This window comes from Rhinolophus sinicus, chromosome 3 (assembly GCF_057876585.1).
Source record: "Rhinolophus sinicus isolate RSI-liver-muscle chromosome 3, RSI-T2T, whole genome shotgun sequence".
Classification (NCBI taxonomy): domain Eukaryota; kingdom Metazoa; phylum Chordata; class Mammalia; order Chiroptera; family Rhinolophidae; genus Rhinolophus; species Rhinolophus sinicus.
The window spans coordinates 151,992,290-152,015,530 of record NC_142503.1 but is presented as its reverse complement, the minus strand read 5'-3'; the positions used below and the strand labels follow the sequence as shown (position 1 = coordinate 152,015,530).

General features: G+C 38.6%; 1 long non-coding RNA gene across 1 annotated transcript in view; it reads left to right on the top strand.

Moving 5' to 3' along the window:
- The window catches only part of LOC109447651 (uncharacterized), a 226,670-nt gene extending 203,816 nt beyond the window's left edge, over positions 1-22,854 (top strand). Inside the window, exon 10 of the long non-coding RNA XR_016020862.1 lies at positions 19,457-22,854. This is a non-coding gene — a long non-coding RNA (uncharacterized LOC109447651). The remainder of the gene's footprint in view (positions 1-19,456) is intronic.
- The last annotated feature ends 387 nt before the right edge of the window (positions 22,855-23,241 follow it).

Sequence of the window (23,241 nt, the reverse complement as noted above, 5' to 3'; positions counted from 1 at the left end):
ACCAGAATTATTTCAAGGTCAGGAAGAAAGAGTTGATATAATTACTGTGACTTTGGGAAATAACCAGCTAAGTTGTGATGGTTTTATAATGATTAAAGAAATCATTCTAAGGAGTCTGCCCTGAAGGGGATGGGTGCTCCAAGTCATAATAATCCTGGGAAGAGGTTTACCCTGGGACATTAAATGAGCAATGGAGGGGGGGGAAATCCTCCTCTTTTTGGGGCTGGGAAGTCGTTTGGAACAGATCCAATGTCCTGAGAAACCTGACAGAAGCCCCGTTAGAGGGTAAGCTTCCACCAGCCCCTTGCAGGCTGGCAGTAAGGCTGGGAATAAGCCCCACCTGACACTCTAAGGCAAGTTCGAGCCTATATGGCGTTTGTAAGTGATTTTCCATGTAGAATTTTTCTTCTGTTATAGCTGAATCTTCAAATAAATTCTCATTAAAAGTTGGAACCTGTTGTCAACGGTTCAATGGAGAAATAGCAACGGGCCTGGTCTACTGCTCCGTGCCTAAGAGTCCTCTCCTGGAATGTGGACGTTGGGCAGGACTAAAGACGCCTGAATCTCCTCCGTTATTCACGGCTTGGGGCCTTGTATCTATGGCTGCATCGGAGAATAGAGTGGCCGTGTTGAGGACAGGCTGATGGTCTCATCTCCTTCCATCTCGGGGGACCATTAGGAAGTTCCTTGGCTCAGATGCAGTTCTGCTTCCTACTCCTGATTTGGTTCTCTGTCAAGCTGCTTGCATTGTCTCAATACTTACATTCTCTCTGTCTAGGCACATGCTGTCTGTTTGGACACATCCTCCTGGCAATCTTTTTTAATGTTTGTATTGATTCTGCCTGCTCTATGATGTTGTTAATTGCCTCTAAGGACCTAAATGGTGACAGACTCAATGGTGCAGTTGTGCAGTGTGTAGATTGTTCCTCTGAGGGCCAGACTTTTAGAGACAGCTGTATTAACTTAGGTAGAAAATACCTTGCAAGATGTATTTCTGGGCAGAAACTGGTGATGCTGAAGGTTAAGATGTGGGAAAAATACAGGGAGAATACTCTCCATATTTTTACTCAAGAGCACAGAATCACAGATTGTATCATAGCTAGCCTCTTTGTGATTATTTTCATAAGCTGCTTTAAATCCTCTCTGGAACCATGGTAGGAAAATACACAAACAAGCAAGTAAACAAATACACGCCTACATAAATAAATAGCACTTATTGCGTACTTACTATGTGCCAAGTAATGTGCTGAGTGTTTTCCAATTCACTATTGCCCTTAATCCTCACAACAACCTGTTCATCATAATTCTATTCCCAGGGATTTGTCAGATATTTGCCATAAGAGATAGGGTCATGTGGGTCTTCTTTTCTTTTCTTTCTTTTTTGTTTTTTGTCCAGCCTCTGCAGCAGGCAAGGCAAGGGAAGCAGCAGGAGAGAAGGAAGAGTGCTGCCGCCGGGAGAACCTCTAAAATGAGGTGGAGGAGGTGTTCACAAGTGTTTAGGACACTCAAGCCTGAGAGTCAAGGCTTGACTTTGATTGCCAGATACGCTAAAGAAATTGTTTCTTTAACAAAACGCTAAAGCTTTGTTTCTGCTTTCTTTTTGGTGGCGTTTTCTACATAAATGGAAGATATCACTGAAGGGATAACTGGTCAAACAGGGCAAATAAGAAGCAAAACTCTCACTTTCCTTTTCACTTGCAACCCAAGTCCTTGTATTTCAGTGTGCATCTGTGATGAGACTCCTGCTTGTGTAGTACCCTGGACACTTCTTGTCACAATTCCCCTAAAGCCCTGAAAAAAGAAAAAAGGTTGTGCTTTTAGGATGCAATAGGTCTTTCATTTGCATGACTAGGTTTCTCTGATGTAGGAAGCCCACCTTCACATTTGTGGGTGTGTGACACAGTCAAGTCTAAAACACCTTCTGATGTCTGAACCTCCCCATGAGCAAGAGGGAAGCATGTGGCTCTGATTTGGTCAGGGCTTCTGAGGCCCTGAGCTGGTAGTGGGTGAGGAGTGTCCTGCTGAGAAACAGCATCCAAACATAAGTGTTGGTCTTGTACCAAATAGATAGTGCAAACAAAGTACGGGTCCAAAGGAGGTGGATGGAAAGGCAGCAACAAGAGGAACTACATACAAACCAGTGCAAAGATTATAAGAAGGGTTCAGCTCTTCCTGGAGAGATTCTCAGGGTGCTGGAAAGTGAGCGTTGAGGGCTTTTTATAGCACTTGTTGGGTGGGGTGGAAGTTGTTCATAACACTTACAACTGTTTCAGGGAACTTGGTTGGGTTCACTATGCATGAGAAGGAACTCCATAATATTAGCCCAATGGTTTAACTTTTGTTCAAGCAAAACAGCCTCTTTTAATGGTTATTGAAGCAACAGACAGTCAGAATGCTGTCATTTAGGTAAGTTGCAGCTGACTGTTTCAGACATAAGCTGTCAGAGAAACTAGATGCTGTTGTCATTTAGGCTGTCTGAGAGTTTACCTTGTGTGTGCACGTACAGGCATGGCCATGTACATGTGCGTATACACACACACACACACACACACACACACGCAAGCACACTGTTGTAATAAGAAACATACAGTAGGTGAACAAGGAAAGAATCTGCATTGCCTCAAAACCACCAGTTCTCTCTTGTGTTCATTTAATTCACTGGACAAAAATAGTAATATAAAATATTTTACTGAGCCAGACAGAAAATTCTTTTCAACCTATTAATTGATGTGGATATTTATGTCAGGTCCCACTATGTATATAGTATATGTCTATACAGATCTAGTATGTACTATAGGTAGCATGTACAACAGGAATGCATGAAACCGTCTTTAATGTTGAGGAATTTACAATCTTTTGTAAATGGTAAAAATTCAACAAATCAAACACTTCTCAAGACAGGCATAAATTTTCCTAAATAACAAATTATGTTGCCAGAACATTACATTTGCATTGTTCCCTCAAGCGGTCAATTCCATGGCCTAAGAGACATCAGAGGTTCCAATTGCTTCTCTTTGGGCAGGATTTGGCATCCAGCATCAAGCCCCTCACTATCATCAAGTTCTCCTCAACTCATTTGATAAGGTTCTAGAGGTCCCGTTATGGGCGGAGGTGGAGGAAGAGGTGGGACAAGTAATGAGGAAGATTCCACATAAATGCAAGAATCATCACAACATGACGAGAAGCCTAGTGTGAGAAGAAGCTGGTTATAAGAAAGATTTATTCCACAAAAGTTCTTATGTTTGCTTTATGTAATACCCAGGAGGGACGGTTGCCCTCACATCTGCTCTGGAGTATAGAAGGAAAGATTTCTATTGATTAGATTAGGTAGATTTTAGGGGGCTGAGTGAGTTGGTCATTGATTTTTTGTCCATTAAATTTTATTGGGGTGACAGTGGTTAGCAAAATTACATAGGTTTCAAGTGTACAACTCTGTAATACATATGCGTGTTCTCCACCCAGGTACAGTTCTCCTTCCATCACCATATATTTGATCCCTTTTACCCTCTTCTACCAACCCCCCTTTACCCTCTGGTAACCACTAAACTATTGTCTGTGTCTATGAGTTTTTGTTTATTTGTTTGTCTTGTTCCTTTGTTGCTTTCAGTTTTGTATCCCACATATCAGTGAAGTCATATGGCTCTTGACTTTTTCTGTCTGACTTATTTCGCTTAACATAATAATCTCAAGATCCATCCATGTTTTCACAAATGGCACTATTTCATCTTTTCTTATGGCAGAGAAGTATTCCATTGTGTATATATACCATAACTTCTTTATCCAATCATCTATCAAAGGACACTTTGGTTATTTCCATGTCTTGGCCACTGTAAATAAAGCTGCAGGAACATTGGAGCCCATATATCTTTACGGATAAATGTTTTCAGATTTTTTGGGTATATACCCAGGAGAAGGATTGCTGGGTCATATGATAATTCTTAATTTTTTGAGAAACCTCCACACTGCCTTCCATAGCAGCTACACCAATTTGCATTCCTACCAACAGTGTATGAGCTTTCCTTTTTCTTCACAGCCTCTGTTGGTTGTTGATTTAAAAGAATGAAGTCAAGTGTAGACAACTTTAAAACATTGCTACTACATCCGTGCATCTAATGGAGTCACTTGTGAGTCATCAGGCTCTAGAGTATAATGATTTATCAAGCATGGCACACAAAGTGAACCAACTTAACACTTGCTGCAGGGGTCAGAATTTCCATGGCCTTTGATCAGATATATATCTATATCTATATATCTAGATAGATAGATAGATAGATAGATAGATAGATAGATAGATAGATAGATAGATAGATAGATAGATAGATAGATATTTGGTCAGTAACATTTACAGGTAGGTAAAATAATCAAGTACTTGGTGAGAAATCAGATGGTTTGTGGCTAATTGGCAAAAGCATAGGTTACATTGTTATTTGGATTTTATCCACTTCATGAAAAAGTCTTGAGATTTTTAGAAAGAACACATTTATGTTGATACCATGATACGCAGCCCATTCAATAGTGTGCAAACATCTACCATCTTTCCTCCCTGACCTGCCCTCATGCTTGCCTGCTCACGGGAGCCTCAAAATCTGCAGTGACTTTTGTGTTCTGTCAGATAATAAGATTATGTGTGACACCTTTGTTCCTTTACTAATTTATTTTACAAAAATGGAAAATGAAACCCTCTGTTCTGTCTTTAACTTAGAATGGAACAGGATGAAGAAAATTGAAGCCTGAAGTATAATCACTAAAATGCCTATCTGTTCTTTGAAGCGTTTCTAAGCAACTCTTAGAGGCGGAGAAGAGTGCCAAAGGTGTTCCGTGTTGTTCCTTGAAGGCACTGTTCCCTCTCCACAGCACCAGCCCAGTCATCCTTTCTGGAAGAGCCTTCCCAGACCTAGTTAATAGCCTCTGAATGTGTGTCTGGGCCATTGACCACCTTTAAAATCAGTCACCAGCACTGCCCATGCTGCTCCAGGCGTGGGGCCCCACCCTGGTGGCTCACCGTGAGCTCATGCCCCAACAGAAGCAGTAGGACCTATTCTTATGACCCATGATTCATCACCTGCTAAGTCACTATCTTCCTGTTGTCTTTAGAAACAGGAGAAGGTATTCCAGAAGCAATTTCTCTGTGGAGCGTTTCCTTCCATTCAAAAAAGACAAATGTTGTTAACCTAGTGTCTGCTCAGGCTATCAGAGCAAAATGCCATAGACGATGGGGTGGCTTAAACAGTAGACATTTATTTCTCACAGTTCTGGAGGCTAGAATTCCAAGATCAAGATTCTGGCCAATTCAGTTTCTGGTGAGGCCTCTTTTCCTGGCCACCTTCTTATTATGTCATTTCCTTGGTGTGCGCTCTGGGAATGAGAAGGAGATTACGGATAGCTTCTTACAAGGACACTAATCCTAGCGGATCAGGTCCCACCCTTATGACCTCATTTAATCTTAATTACATCCCAAGAGTCCCCTTCTCCAAATACTGCCATACTAGGTGTTAGGGCTTCACAAATATTCAGTCTGTACCACGGAGTGTACTTCTAATTTTGTCTTTTACATTCTCAATTCATCATGCATGATCTTCATGTTGCTGCACAATCTTTATAACCATCTTTTCACCTTTCTCAGCTATATTATTTCATTTTTCCTTATTAAAAGGTTTGGGGAAATTCAGGGAAGTATAGTGAAGAAAATTTAAAATCACTTGGCTATAATCATTACTAAATTTTAGTGCATTCTCTTTCAGTATTTCTCAGTATATTTCTATATATTATATATAGAATATATGTTTACACAATGGATTATATAAATTTAATAGCCAGATTTTGTTGCTTGTATCATAAGTATTTCTCCAATGTTCTTAAAAATTATTGGATTACATATTTTAACAACTGCCTAATATTTTATAACATCATAGTACCACAATTTATTTAACCAAACTCATATTGTTGAACTTTTAAGTTGTTTCCAGTTTTTCACTATTATAAATAATATATTAAGTAATATTATGGCTTATAAACATTTGTGTACACTTCATATTTGTTCTATCCCAGGTTACTGCTAAATCAAATAGTAAAAATATTTTAATGCTCTTATTCATATTGTCAGTTTATTTTACAGAATCTCAACAATGATTATTCATGGTTTTAAAAAATACTATTTGAAAAAGAGAAATAAGCACAGCACAAAGAAATAAACCGGCAACCTTGTTGTTGAGAGCTCACACTCTAACCAACTGAGCCATCTGGCCACCCCTAAAGATTTTTAACATTAATGATGTTAAATTGTACTCCAAAAGTTTGTACTGCTTTATACTTTCATCAACAGTGTAAGACCAGTACCTTTGCTGGTAGGGAGAATAACACGTAATCACTGTACACTTAACAAGTGGAAAATCATATTTCAATTTAATGTCCATATTTATTTAAAAGATTGAATATATTTCATGATGTTTGGCCAATTTTATTATTTCATTAGTTACCTGTTAGTGTTCTTTGACCATTTTTTTTAATTGAAAGTATCCATCATTCTCTTTTTGATTTGTGAGATCTTCCTATATATTTAAGCAGAATTTCTTAAACTATGTTCCACAGATAATTAATGTTTCATGAAATGATAATAAATGTTCTGCTAAAATTGGAAAAAAATTGATATTGGAGATATTTTTATTAAAACTTTAAGTGTATATGTAAGAAAAATATTAAACAAATTTAATAGTTATTATTTGTATCTGTTTTTGAGATATTGTCTGTTATATCTGAGAATGCCAGGCAATTGCATGAGAAAATACCTAATGCATATACATTCAGTGTCACTACTGCTCATTCACCAAGCATCACCTCATGTGTCACGAGGCTGTCATATATCTATTCAGTGGTCACGAGGATGTCATATAGCTTATCTTACAATGTCAACATATATCTGTGATATATTTAATGTTATATGTAAATCATGAATCAAATTTTAACTCTTTTTGAATCAATTAAGTTGCTTTTGAGACTACCTATTCTTATCTATTTATTACTGTCATTTGTCAAGATATTTTCCATGATGTTTCTTTTTATAGTAGTATTTTTTGCTGTATATTTGTTACTGTAACTACAAATTTTTTGAATTGTCTAAATTTTCTAAAATTGTTTGAGCCTGTTTCTTTATCAATATCAATCATTAAAACATATATTAACTTTTTCTTATAAAAGTTGTGAAATTTACCATAATTTTACTTCCTTTCTCTCCCTCCATCTTGCTTCTTTTCTTGGTATGATCAAAGATTTTAAACCTAGATTCTTTTTTTTTTAAGAATCTTTCATTTAATGATTCCAAAAGACGCTAGGAATAAATTATAAACTTTTAAGTGTCTCAGTTTATCCATCATTGAAAGATATTTCCTAATAAAATGGAAAATCACCCAATTATCATTTTTTTAAGGATACTTGGGCAGGGTAATGATGACAGACAACAGTAACTGTAATTTTGAAAAAAAAAAAATATATATATATATATATATATATATATATATATATATATATATATATATATATATATATAATTGGGGAAGGGGAACAGGACTGTATTGGGGAACAGTGTGTACTTCCAGGACTTTTTTCCAAGTCAAGTTGTTGTCCTTTCGTCTTAATTGTGGAGGGTGCCGTTCAGCTTTCAAGTTGTCCTTTCGTCTTAGTTGCAGAGGGCGCAGCTCAGCTCCAGGTCCAGTTGCTGTTGTTAGTTGCAGGAGTCACAGCCCACCATCCCTTGCGGGAGTCAAACTGGCAACCTTGTGGTTGAGAGGATGCGCCCCAACCAACTGAGTCATCCGAAGCTCAGCAGCAGCTCAGCTCAAGGTGCCATGTTCAATCTTAGTTGCAGGGGGCGGACCCCACCATCCCTTGCGGGACTCGAGGAGTTGAACCGGCAACCTTGTGGTTGAGAGCCCACTGGCCCATGAGGGAATTGAACCGGCAGCCTTCGGAGTTAGGATCACAGAGCTCCAACTGCCTGAGCCACCGGGCTGGCCCCAATATGTATTTTTTTAATGGCCATAATCCCTAAGCAAATCTACTAATAAAATTCCTCCAAAGAATTGCATTCCTGTGGGTAAGCCAATTGGCTTAGATCTCTTTCGTGAAGGTAACTTCTGGTTCTAACAGGTAACCATGGAGCTATTCTTTCCTTTATAGCTTTCCAACCCTAGGATTGGGTTGTACAGATTCTAAAGAAGAAAAAGCAAATCTGTATAATCCTACTTGTAGTTAGAACTACCCCTAAACCCTTCAAGAAAGATGGTCCATTGCCTTGTTTTGTAAAATAGACCTAGATTCTTATTATTATTACTTTTACATTGTGAAGTTTCTTAAAGAATGCTTTTTTTTAAAATTAAAGTTTATTGGGGTGACAATTTTTAGTAAAGTTTCATAGGTTTCAGGTGTACAATTCTATAATACATCATCTATATATCACATTGTGTGTTCACCACCCAGAGTCAGTTCTTTTTCCATCAACATATGTTTGATCCCTTTTGCCTTCATCTACAACCCCCCCCCCCCCCCCCGTTTACCCTCTGGTAACCTGTGTCTATGAGTTTTCGTTTAAAGAATGCTTTTTAACATTTGCATTATCTCTGTTCATTCTACCATTTCTTCTATATTGCATCTTATCTATTCTTGAGTTCTTTATTTTGATTCACTTTTTAATCAAAATATTTTTACTTTTAAAAGAGATATATGTTATTGGTAGGTTCAAAATACTTGAATTTCTGATTATTTGTCTCTGAGTCTTTTGCACAGAAGATAAGAGTCTCTGGTCATAGTCCTTTATTTTGAACCCTCTGGTAGCTTTTGCTCCATTGTCTTATCAAATTTAGTGTTGTAGTAAAGAAATTTGACCTTTTGTTTTACTTTGTAAATAGTTATAGGAATTTTTTTTCAAAAATACAACAAAACCTGTCTAGGTATGAGTTTCTTCACTAATTTGCCAGCCACTCAATTAACTCCTTTGCTTTGAATATTCAAGTCTTTTATCAGCTGATGGAAGTTGTCTTCTATTATATTTTTTATTATTGCTTCTCTTCTGTCTGCTATGTCTTCTTATTCTAGAATTCCTTATATAAATGTTTTGAATTTTTGGTATCTCTCTTCAATGTCAATCTCTTCTATCCTGGTAAATCTCTTCTAAGTCATGGGGGAACATGTATAGCTATCAATTTCCTTCATTGTCTGTAGTTTGCTGCCTCCATTTTAGTTTTTAATTTAGCACTCATATTTTTTTATCGTTATAACCTCTTTCTTGGACTGAATTTTTCTGCTCAGGCTCTATTCATGTCTTCTCTAGCTTTATGATTCAAACTCCTCCTGAATCTTGACAAGACCATTTATTTGAAGTTTTCAATTTTATCTTGTTGCTTCAGTAATAAGAGACAAATTGATTGCTAAGATTTGTCCCCTTCTCTTGAACTGCTCTGTCTTTTCAATTGTTTTTCACAGTATACGCACTGGTCTGCTTTTATGAGTTCAGATAAGTCTGAAATTGTTGAGATCCCTATTCAAACATTTTAGCCCAAACAAATGGAGAGAAAAAAAAAAGTTTAAATGTGCTGTAGTTTTCTTATATCTGGAAGCCAGTGGAAAATAATGAATAAGGTATAGCAGGAATAGTTACAGCAGGGAGCTTCACCTCTGTGCCTATGAGTTTTGTCTACATCTTAGTTATGGCTGCCCAGAGTACTCCAGGCAGCGCCCCAAGTCCAAGGTTGCCCTCATAAAGAGTCAGCCACAGCAGTGCTGTATATTTGCTCAGCTTGTCTAGTCACATCAAACATAATAATAACAACGATAATAGCTAACATTTTTGAGTGCTTATAATGTGCCAGCCACTGCTTTGACCTTGGGTGGAAACACTACAGAAAGAGTCCTATTATTTGTGGTTTACTCTTCTTGGATGTTTCCTAGAGAAATTACTGAGATTGAGATTTGATCCCTTCACCCTAAGGCCAACCAATAATAGCTAGAGGGACCAAATAATTTATCATCTAAGCTGAGATAATTTTGAAAGCAAAAAGAAGAGAAAGAGAGAGCGAGAGAGATAATTACCAAACAACAAAGGTAAACTGGGACTGTCCCAGGTAAACTGGAATATTTGGTCACTGAAGTCATAGCACACCCTTGCCTCCAGCTTTTGTTGCTCTGACTTAGAGTCTACGTATGTGCTCAAATTGCCCTTTTAACTAAGAGGTCCTCAACCAAATTTTTAGTGACTGCCTAATAATTTATGTATTTCCCATTATTTAATCATTTCCTTATTGATGGGTAATTAGGCTGCATAAAATTGTAGAAACTGAAGATGTACGCTCCCTATAAGTATGTGTATCTATGTATCTATAATTCAGAAAGTCTTTTACGTTCTCATAGTATGAATGTGAAATGTTTTCCTATCTTTGGAGTCATTAATAAGTTACATTATGAAGTATTTTAAATTAAGGCACTCTGTTCTGATTGGTTTATAGAGATTAAATAAGGTCCTATAAGTTAAATAGTCTTAAAATTCCCAGAAAATAAAGAAATTGAACTCCGAATACATAAAGTATGCTACACATAAAAACTATTACATGGGGCAAAGCATAGTAGGTAGGGTGGGAGAAGCCCTGGAGAGTGAGAGGAGGTTGATTAGGGTGTCCCCGTGGGAACAAAGGTAGTGGCAGTGACTGGTTATGCACAAATGGGTTAATCCAATTAGTAAATATACTAACAATAATGGGAGTCTGATTTCTCATTGTCGAAGAAGGGAATTACTGATAAGGAGAAAACTACAACAAACCATGTGGTATCGGATTCAAATTGAAAGTATCGATTTATACTCATGGTTTAATGTGTAGATATACATATCATATCTATATAGCTATCTTTAGCCATGACAACTAAAAGCAACATGTGATTCTGATCTGGATCCTTTTATTATAAAGACATTATAGAAACAATTGACGAAACTTGAATAGAGTGTGAGGACAAGATGATAGTAATATGCTAATGTTAATTTCCTAATTTTGATGATTGTAGTTTGGTTATGTAGGAGAATATATTCATTTGTAGGAAATTTACCCTAAAATAGTCTTGGATAATAAAATATCATAACAGCAACTTACTCTCAAATGGTATAAGAGAAGTTCTTTGTACACCAGTTGCAATTTTTGAAAGTTTGATATTGTTTCAAACTAAAAGAAAATTTACATGGTGCAAAAGTGTGAACATATTGATGATTCTTGATACAAATTGCTAAGTTGCTTTCCAAAAGGGATGGACCTCTTCTTATAACCATGCAGTTCCATTTTTTTTCCCTATTAAATTTTTGTCAGGTAAGCCAGGCATTCAAAGACCTTATTTTCAGTCCTACCTGTCACATTTTATAATAGAAGTGCTGATTTTCATGAACTCACTTATTATCTCAATGTGGGGGTAATCACTCATTGTATCATTAGCTGATAATGACTAGATGAGTTGATTGAGCTGTAAATGACTGCGGTTAGAGATTGCAGCTCTAGCTGATTAGATAAATATGCCACATATTTCATTTTGATCGTATCAATTTCACTATCATTTGACTGGGATGTCTTCCTTCATCTTAAAGTTCTCATTAAGATATGGTAATTTCGCTGAACTATGATTGTATGCAGGACTTCTATCAGCCAAAACCAATAGTTACAAAAAAGGAAGGTTATTTTACATTTACCCAAATGCATAGCTATATGATTTTAGGCACTTTTGAAATCTGAAGGTCTTTCTTTACAAAGTGAAAAATGTCTTTATTATACTTGGAGAAGCACACACTCCAAGTGTGGTAGGGCAGGCAGACCAGTGCTTCTTTAATTGAGTATCTTGTGTAATTTAGGAATTTTAGTGAAGAGATTTGTGGGGTGTTCTCCAGTACATCCTAAAGAATGGCTGTCTTTGGTACCTGGTGTCAGGCATATTCTAGGGCATTGCTTCATACACTTTCAAGTACAGATGAATCTTGTTAAAATGTAGGTCTGGTTCAGTAGGTCTGGGGTAGAACCTAAGAGTCTGCATTTCCAACAAGCTCCTGGGCAATGCCAGAGCTGCTGGTGCACAAACCACACTCAGTGAGCTCACTTATGCAGTTTCTTCGAGACCGGACCTCAGAGGTTACGTGTGAGGAGAGGCTTGCACACTGGAGAATCTGCTACTCACCTCCTCGAGAGCAGTTAATCCAGCTGCAAGCTGGATAGACCGTGACAGTGACCACAGTGCACAATTTTATTGGGCCAAGATTGTGTACTTAAGAAAACAGCCAAAAGTGTGACAGAATTGACCATAGAGTGCTATGCTTTTTATTAGAATGTAGGCCATCTCTCTTTTTTTCTCTCCTAAAGCTCCTTGTATTATAAATCCCTGGGGAAGACAAGTCACTGTTGTTCCATGGAAAGGAAAGAGAGGGGAAGATGAGGAAATGGGGTGTGATGAGCTGCCTTCAGTACCTCCCGGTAAATAGGAATCTTGTCTGGTCTGGTGAGTCACAAAATGATGCAAGGTTTAGGTTTAAGTTTATTCAGTCATTTTCTCTATGTTGGATAATGGAAGGATCCTCTAGGCTGAGTGTCACTGGGCTTTTTCCATGAATAGCTTGGATTCAGAATTTTTAGGGATGAATTTTGCTCTATGGTAAACAAAGGCGTAATAAGCCAGCACTTTCTACTTCAAGTGGTCTCTTACCCTTGGGAAACTGGATAATACCCTCCCCATTTTATACCTGGAAATTAAAGCTTTAGGATGCAAATGAACTTACTCAAGATCATATATCTAATAAGTGGTGGAGGTGGGATTTGAATTCTATTACAAAGCTCAAGGCTTGCCTTCTAATATGCCAGGCTTCTTCTCTAAGAATATTAGTATAAGAAAAATATTCTAGTTTAAATCAACGAAAAATTGGTGATGTGCTGGGATTTTGTGGCTTGACCAAGATTACACAACTATTAAGTGATGGGGAAAGAATTCAAACCCAGGTCTAACCGATGCACAGGTTTTACATAACACCCACTTCCCCTAAGGATCCACGAATCGTGCTGCTAACAGCAGTAACATGAATACTACATCATACTTTTACAGCACTTTAAAGTCCTGAGTTGTCATTTGGGTCCCACAATATTCCTGAGAGGTGAGTAGGGCAGGCTTTCCATGCAGTTCACAAGTTTAGAAACCAAGACTGTGAAAGTTAAACCCAAGGGCTCACAAGAAAGAGGTGGCCCTACAATGTAGTTCATGAGCAGTGAATTCCGTGAGCCTTCACTGTCATCAAAAGACCTCAGCATGTATTGGAGCATTTTTTAATGGATATACCCCCAACCGTGCACAGAGATTTAGCTCCATTTTAAAGCAGTTATTTCGAAGCTAGCCATGGTTGTGGTCTACTTTTAGATTCCTTTAATAATAATGGTAGCTGTCTTAATAGGAATTTGAGTCCCTTCAATGCATAAAAATGAAAATGACATGGGCCTGCTTCAAGGAACACACAATCTAGTAGACATGCAAAGACAGAGACAGATGAAAAATTCATTTGAGTCTATATGTAAAGAAGTAAATACAAATCAAGGCAAGGATATAAGTGACTAAGGAATATAAATACCCCTTCTGGAAAAAGGAGAGCTACTTTGTATTTTGCAGGTGAATTTTCCATAAAGGACAGTTGCCATTGTTTTGGTACACAGAAAAGTTTGGCTCTTCATTTCTCCTTTCTATGTGGAAGAGCCAAAATAAACCTGTCAGAAATCTTTTGGAATTTTATCCTTGATAAGCAATTATTATGAGCCCTACTCAGAGTAATCTCCAGTTTCTCTGTTGGACCACTTCACTCCATTTGTAAATTGAACAAACAAAAACCTCTTCTCAAAACATGATTTTTTTTACCTGGACAACTCTTATTCATCCTTCAGGTCTCAGCTTAGCCTTGTGCACACTGGGAAACTTTTCTCATTCTCCAATTTTGGATGGAGTAAAGTATGTAGCAGTCTGTATAGGTTAGGCTGTGCTGCAATAAAAAACATCCTCCAAATCTCAGTGGCTTAAAGAAAAATAAAGGTTTATTTCTGATGCACACTGTATTTCCATAGCGGATAACTGGGAGTTCTGCTCCATGCCAGCCTCTCCCCGTGTTCCGAGCCCAATGGAGCCTACTTGTACTTAATGCCAGTCACCAAGAAGGAAAAGAGCTGTCCACCTAGATATGACTTGTGTTACTTCTATTCGTATTTCACTAGCCAAAGTAAGTCATGCCTAACTTTAAAGAAGTAAAGAAGTCCAATCCTACCTTGTGCCAAGGAGAAGACCCAGAATCTCAGTGAATATCACTAATAACGAGTCCAGAGCTCTTCCTGCTAGCTCCCAGTAGCCCAGTACTCCAATTACAGTACTTCTTACACTGCATTGCAATTACCTAGTTACAGTCAGTATCCCCTCACTAGACTTCAAGTTTCTTAAGGACAGGCACTCAAACTTACCTTTATATCCAATACCTGCCACGGTGTGTGGCACATGCATACACTCTGTGCAAAAACTTGAATGAAGAGGACAGTGGCCTCTTTTTTAAAAATGCAGGTCTGTGTCTTTACATTTATGATTTCAAAACAATTACAGTTGAAATGCTATTTATGTCTTGTGTTCCTTAGGAAAGATATACATATAGCCTTGAGCTGCAACTCTGACTTTGCTTTTGAATGCAAATATTTTAACAAGTATAACACACAGAAGCTTGAACTATCAATTATTCCTAGCGGTATATGTAAAATATCTTGTTTATCCCAGAGATCCTAAATTAGACTAAAGATAAAAACTCTACCTTTAAAAATACATCTCTGAGGTTTTATATTTGTCCTCAACTTATCTTAAAGATGAATCAAAAGTTAGAACTGGTTAATATTTAAGAAAAAAAGCAGTATTTATCTATTTTTCTAAATAAATCTTAGAAACTTATTTCTAAATTTCTAGATTAGTAATTGCTAATTAAGGATAAAATTCCAAAGGATATAGAATATTCAGAATATTCTAAAATTCTGTGTTAGAATGACAAGTAAATGCAAAAGATGAGTTATCCTTCATTGGTTTCTATGTTTATAAGTAGTTATTAATTTTCCTATATGTTTCAGGCTTTAAAAGAGATCAGTTGAATTTCTACCACAATAAATTTGTTTAGGAAATAACTCACCAATTTATTATGGAATTCAACCAAAATGGTAAATTCTTTAAAATATCCAATTTCAAATTAAAAATTTTTTTTTAAATATCCAATATCCAGTTACTGACAAATAGCTTGAATAAATTAAGTGGCATGTTCCCAGCAAGTTTGTGTGTATAAATATAACCATAAGGTTCTTTGGGAGAAAACACAATGTATGTGTTTGTAATAAAAATTACAGTCTGCCGAAATGTCACATTTCCTTAACTACAAATTTATTTTCAGAGGAACCATATCATCTTTTAAATGCAAGTATTGGAGGTAGCAATTATTTGATTTGATGTAAAGAATATGCTTAGTTTTAAAAGCGTTTTTAGTTTTAAAAGCTTTCATCAGATTGACCCCAGGAAAATCAATAGCATGTTTTATGTTTTTATATTATTATAACATTTTAATTTGATCATCATGATACTTTTCTCAGGTAGAGGAGTCTCAGCTATGTTAGCCCTCTCTAATTTGACTGTTTTCCTACTGTAATTCAGTGTCCTGTTTTCAGTCCACTCTCCAATAGTTACATATTAATAAAGAAATTTTAGTGAATCCTTTCAGGACCTAGCACTGAGTCAGCTTCCCTCCGATTTGGGCAAGGAAATTTATCTCCTTCAAAACGGAATTCTTCCTATGGAATTTTCTCCTTTTACTGATGACAAAAACCCCCTTGTTGACTTATGGAATGTATCTGAATGTCTATTTAAGAGAAATATGAGTTCCAATGAATAGACATTCATTTCTAGGGGTATAGCACCTTGTTTTTAACATTTAAAAACAACCGTGGAACTTGTTTGATGATATTAAAAAGTAACCAAATTGGAAATTATTCAAGACCCCTGAAGGATGAAGTAGATAATATTAGCTCTTCCTGAAAATCTGTAGCATGGTTTGAACTGGGTGAAACAGTGAAATAAATGAAGTTGATCTTGCTATTCTTTTCTCATCATTCAGTCTTTTCAACAAATATTTGCTGAGCATCACTACACACTAGGACCTGTGTGTTTGTGGTTAGTATTAAAATGGTGAGCCGAAACCAGTCGAGAGTATAATGGGAAAAGAAATACATTAATCAAATAGTTATCAAGTAATGCATAGTGACAACCTGAAATAACACTCTGAAGGGTGGTAACCATTCTTTGAAGGTAGATACGAAAGAACTTGAATTTGAGTGCCAGAGAAGCCTTGCCTGAGTTGATGACCTGTGATCTGAGATATAATGGATAAAAAGGTGTGGGTGGGACCTGGGAGAAAGAGCAAATGAATAGAATGGAAACACACAGAGCAAGCTGTGGTTGGGGAACAGAGGCTGACAGGGTGTAAGAAGAGGCTAGGAAGATTGGCAGGACCCAAACCACACAGGGCCTTATAAAGCATGCTAAGGATTTTGGTGCTCCTCATAAGGGCAATAGAGAGCCACGGACACATTTTAAACAAGCGATGAACATGATTAGATTCATGTTCTGGAAAACAAATTCCTCTAACTTCATTGTGGAGGTTAATAAGAAACCAGTGTGGTGTAGGGAGAATAGTGCGAAGTCTGAACCAGAGGTAGTGGTGGCTTAGATTTAGTATAGCAGCAGTGGCAAAGATGAGAAGTGGACAGATCTGAGAGACATTTAGACAAAATTGAGACCTGGTGGTGGACTGGCTCTAAAGGAGAAGGAAGAGAAAAGAGTCGAGGATGAGGCTAAAGTCTGTCTTAAACAATGTTTTGGGTGCTGGCACTATTTATCCAGTTAGAAAACATGAGAGAACCCGGGTTGAGTCTAGATGTCGGACATGCTGAATTTGAGGGGCCCTCGAAAGAGCCAGGGGAAGATGTTGAGGGCTCAGAGCAGAGGTCTGGGCTGGAGATTTAAATTTGCCAGTCACTGGTAATTAAAACAATGGAGATATATGGAGTGAGGGACGGCAAAAAGAGCAGAAGAACTAGGAGAGAACCAGAAGGAACTTCTTCTCGTGGCCTGGGTAGAGGCAAATAAGCCTGCATGGGAGACTTGAAATGGGATAACCAGAAGCTAAGAGGAAAACCAGGAAAGTATAGTATGTAGCTCAGAAGTAAGCGGGAAAGTGCTTTTAAGAAGGAGGGAATGATCACTAGTGTCAATTTCTGCTGAGGGAATCAAGAGAATTGAGATTGAAACATGTACCTTGGATTTAACAACAGAGCAAGTGATGGCAGAGGTGTGAATGTGTTTAAATATCAGTGGGAAGCCGTTGGCTGGGAGGGAGGGGCCACGTACAAACAAAACAGAGAGGCGACTTTAATTCTGACTCTCTCCAACATCATCCCAATGGTCTAGTCACTTTTTTTTTTTTTTTTTTTTTTTAAGATTTTATTGGGGAAGGGCAACAGAACTTTATTGGGGAACAGTGTGTACTTCCAGGGCTTTTTTCCAAGTCAAGTTGTTGTCCTTTCAATCTTAGTTGTAGAGGGTGCCGTGCAGCTTCAAGTTGTTGTCCTTTCAGTCTTAGTTGTGGAGGGCGCAGCTCAGCTCCAGGTCCAGTTGCCGTTACTAGTTGTAGGGGGCGCAGCCCACCATCCCTTGCAGGAGTCGAACTGACAACCTTGTGGTTGAGAGGATGCACTCCAACCAACTAAGCCATCCGGGAACTCAGCGGCAGCTCAGCTCAAGGTGCTGTGTTCAATCTTAGTTGCAGTGGGCGCTGCCCACCATCCCGTGTGGGAGTCGAGGAATTGAACTGACAACCTTGTGGTTGAGAGCCCACTGGCCCATGTGGGAATCGAACCGGCAGCCTTCGGAGTTAGGAGCATGGAGCTCTAACCGCCTGAGCCACTGGGCTGGCCTGGTCTAGTCACTTTTTATTCTACACTGTGTTAGACAATTCAGGGCATCTCCCTAACCTGCATTTTATCCTGTATAAAATGAGAGTCGTCCTATTGCTACATCACACAGGATGCTTCGGAAGATTAAAATAAGACAATAGATGAACAGAGGCTCTAAACTAGAAAATGGAATTAAAAGATTAGCAATGATTATTTCCCCTTAATCTGTGGTTCAGCCAAAGTTTACCTTTTCTATATTCTCTTCCTTCAGGTTCTTACTTGGTAGATAACACACCCAGTAACAGAAAGAATGTCACTGTCTCCCTCTCTCCCCCAAATCAAGTCACTCAACCTTGTGAGGTTTTCAGACGGTTTTGTTTTGTTTTGAACCAAAGGAGTCATTTAGAAAAATAAGGCAAGAATGCCATCTTGGGGTTTCTGCTGACAGCACAGGCAACCTGAGCAGCAGATGGGAAAACGTATGTTCCTAGAGGTTGTTCAGTGTCACTACAACAATGTACTCAGATCCTTAAGGGCTTTTTCTGGTTGACTAAATTTAACTGTTAGAAACCTATAATTAAACAATTAAAAATTTTAAAGTTAGACTAATTCACAACATTTGGGTTTGGGTCTTTCCTTATTGAGATCCTAGCTAGATCATGCTTAACTTTTGCATACCCATTGGTGGTCTTATCTATCCGCAATCTGCTTGACAAGATGACTCAGAGTTTGGGGACAGCGTTTGGTAACTTCCTTTCTCACCCATCTTTTCTGCTTATCTCAGGATATATTAAAAGAAACTGGTAACAGAATTGCATAGGTTTTCTGTTTATTTTACGTTGAGAGGGATGGGGTTTAACGCTTATAGAATCAGCTCTCAAGGTTCGACAGGGTTGACTACAAAGCAATAGGATTTCTGAGTGGAGATGAGTTTTATTCCTTAATAAGACAACTTTATAATCTTTTACTTGTATAATTTTCCCATCATAGTTTTGTTTTTTAAAAGGTAGCGGAGAAGGCAGTATCCTGTGGTTAGCATTCTTCATTGATTTTTCTGCACCTCACCCTTATCTACTAAAGAGAAGTAAATACAGTCAAAGTTGCAGAAAATCCACCAGCAAGTAATTTGGAACCCAATTTTGTGTGTTTCCTTCTTCACAAATTCTTCCTATTTAAAGAGAAATCTTGCTTTTAATAAGGTTGCCTGTGGAATTCTATGCATGAGAGACACCGTCTAGGGTGATGTGAAATTTGCAAGATGTAAATAAACACTGGTTTTCATTATGTCATAGTCACACATAGGTTATCGCCACCCAGCCCTGTTAGGTTTTTAAAAATTCCTTACCTATCTGGCATGGGGCTAGAAATTGGTAAACATTTGTTGAATCTAATGTGTGTCTGAAAGGTAAGGTTTACACCTTGTTGTTTTTTTTTTCTTTTCCTTCAAGTTTCAGTGGGTGCTCTTGTCTCCCACGAGTCTGGACATGTTATAGTTCTGACGACAGCATCTGTGAGGCATGGTGATGCAGCTACAAAAGAGAAAGTTGAGTATACCAATCAAGGCAAATACTGATTACTTGTTCCTTGTCTTTTCTACTACAAAGAACAGTAGGATAGTTATTTAAAATCAAAAGGCAAAGAAATTAGAAAAAAAATTTTTTTAACTGATGTAAAAGGGGGAAAGTATGTCAAGAAGTGAGGGGGTAGGAAAGTTGAAATGATTATCTTGATGCATGCTCAAAGTCTCCTCCTAAACCCCCAGAGGTGGGTTGGGACCAAGTTTTGAGTCTGGGCCCTTTGTGAGCTGTGACCTTGGGTAAGTAACTTAAACTCTCTAAGCCTCAGATTCCTCATCTGTAAAATAGGATTCATAATGGTACCTTAGTTCACCTGGAATTCCTACCAGTCCACTCACTCTCCCATACTGCCTTGGAAGGAGCAAGCCCCCTCCTTAACACGTATGTATGTTACTCCTGCCAGGGGAAAGAGTGACCACACAAAAATGTGGTTTGTTGAGATATACTAAAATCTCTATTAAGCAAGAACTGCTAGGTTGACTTGCAAAAATGAACATCAGATACGTGAATTAAGCAAGGATTTGAACCATTTGGAGATATAGGGAATGCAGGTTAAAGCAACTTCAAGAGTCTACTAACTATGAGAGGAAAAAATCAATGAGAAAGAATTGAAAAGAGGAGTAGTCACTGAATGTGCCCAGGCAAAGACAAAGTCCCAGGAGAAACAAATTAGTTCAAGGAGAGTTCTTCAAACGTCCAAACCTTCTCCCCATGCCCGCGCTTGACTGATGACATTGCTTCCTATTTCAGTAAAATTAGAGAAGTACTCAGAGAAGAACCCCTACTGATTCCCATCACATACATCAACCTGCCAGCATCTATGCCCAGAGCTGCCAACTTCCTTCCTGTTACTATATGTGGTGGTTTAAAAATATATCCTCAAACTCTTTGACATTCAGAGAATTTTCAAAAAGTAAAACCTAAATCCCCTCCCCTTGACTAAAACTTAATAACTCATTTCTAACAAATAGCATGTAGAGACGCTGAGGGTGTGTGATTTACAAGACTAAATTATAAAATCATTGAGGCCTCTACCTTGTTCTTTCTCGGATTCCTTGTTCTGGAGGAAACTGCCACGGAGAGGTCCATCTGGTGAAGAACTGGAGCTTCCTGCCACCAGCCAACGTGAACTTGCCAGTCATGCGAATGAGCCATCTTGGAAACAAATCTTCAGCCCCCAGTCAAACCGTCAGATGACTACAGCCTTGGCTACATCTTGACTACAACCTCATGAGTGACCTTGAGCCAGAACCACCCAGCTTAGATGCTGCTAAACTCCTGACCGATGGAAATTGTGTGAGATAATAAATGTGGGTTTTCTTGTTGTTTCAAGACACTAAATTTTGGGGTAATTTATGATGTATCCATAGATAACTAACACATTCTGGATGAATTGTCCATGCTGCCATCTTAGGTTAACCTCTCCTTTGTGTTCTAGGTCCTATCCCTTCTCACCAACTCAAAAATATTGTTCAAGCAAAGTGTCCCGTTTCACTTCTATATCACCAATATTTTCCTCTTTAGTGGGTCATTCCCATCAGAATACCGGCATGTTATAGTACCTCTCATCTAGAAAGCAAACAAATACACAACCCCCTTCTAGCTAGCCAATTTCTGTATTCCCTTCCATAGCAAAATTCCTCAAAAAAGTCTATACTCTTCTGTTTTCTTTCTTTCCATTCTTTGCTGAACTCCCTCAAGTTACTTCTTCCCCCTCCACTCCACTGAAAAAGCTCTTGTCAGGGTCTTCAGTGATCTCAACACTAAAATCCAATGTTCCCATTTTGTTTGATCTCTCAACATCATTGGAAATCATTGAACACTTGTTTTACTTTCTTTCTGGGGTGCCCCTCTCTCTTGGTTCTCCATCTAGTCTTCTGATCACTCCTCAAGTGTCTTTGGTTAATTCTTCCTTATCTTCCTGATCTCTACTTGTCATGATGCTCCAGGGCTCAGTCTTTGGATCAATTTTTTCCCCCAAGAAATCTGTCATCATTATCCCCACCCCCTCTGATGACTGATTAACTCTATATCGCCCATGACCCCTGCTTAGTGTGAGGCTCAGGATTCCGGGAACACTCAACCTCGGCTATAACCAACTGACAGCACTTTAGGCTGTGCCTCTACCAAGCCACATCAAAGTAACTAACTTTTTCAAAAATCAGCGAAACCAGTTATTTTTATATACTAAAACCAAAGTCACAGCAGATGTGGGATTGTTTTTGTCATTCTTCAACTGGTTGAGTGATATTAGATCAACTACCTTATACCAGGATTGCTGTGGGGGGTGGAGGAGGAACTAGCCTGTGCATTGTAGGATGTTTACCAACATCCCTGGCCTCTCCCTACTAGATGCCAGTAGTTACCCAACCCTAGGTGTGATCATCAAAATGCCTGCAGACATTACCAAATATCTTTAAATGTGCCACTTAAATATATTGCTACATTCGTCCTCTAGGGTACAAAACCACCCTCTCTCAGGACCAACTGCCTTAGACATAAGTTGTGTGTGTGTATAAGTAGGCACATAGCTTGAGGGATTCATTCAGTATTGATTAAGGGAGAAAAAGTCTAATATAAATCCTTCTTAGGCTATGGTGAATTAAGGCCTATAGTTATGGTAAATTAAGGCACTGCTACAAAGACCAGTCAACTGACAGGTATTCAAAAAGGCTGCTGGAAATGAGGGACTAAAAATAGGCAAGGCTAGTACGTCCCCACCCAGAGCAGCAATAGCTTATACATGCCTGTATTATTCTTCTATGACACTGTTGTGAAGTGGTCTTAGAATTTCCCTACAAGGCTATGAGCACATTGAGGACAAGGGCTAGCCTCTCACACAGTTCCTGGTACCTACCTAGTTGGTGTTCAATACTGTTTCATTGAAACAGAATGTGGTACCCCTCTATCCCAGGCCCAAAGCACAGGGTTCACTCGCCCTTCCTTCCACTTGCAGCTTTCTGACTGCATGTGGCCCCACTCTCTAAACCTGACTTTTGCTTTCATTTTAGCCAGGTTCTTTACAAAAACCTTTCACTTGGCAAGGAACTAAGTATGCCCTAAGTTAATGGAACAAGGCGGTATCCATAGCCCCCCGAGGAAACCTGGCTATTGTGATAATGACATTCTCCAGGGGAAGATACTAACTAGAAAACCCCATCACTCCCACCCCATCACCACCCATAACCCCCTGGTAGTGGACAGAGAAACCTAACTGCTTCCCTACAATTTCGAAAGGATAGCTGTTTTGGGGAGGAGGGATGGGGGTTGCTGTTGCTTGGAGGGAAAGGGGCAGCTAACATGATTCTCTCATAAGGAAACTTCTAGAACACTAGGGCTAGAAAGAACTGTAGAATGTGTTGTCTAGTCCTTTCTACAGAGAACAGCCTTCAATGCCCAGGGAGAAGTGACTTGTCTGAAGTCAAACAGAATTTTAGCAACACAGCGCTGACCAAAACTCTGGAGAATAATCGTGATAACTAAAAATGGTTCTCAATGCAGGGCTGTTTGCACCTCACTGTGCTGTCCTGGTTGGCAAACGTAGAGCATTTAGGAGACACCTCTGCCACAGAAGGACGAGCTCAACACTGTGGCAGAGCTCCGCTCCACCTCGGCACCCCAGCCCCACCCCCCAACCTTGACTCACAGCTCAGAGG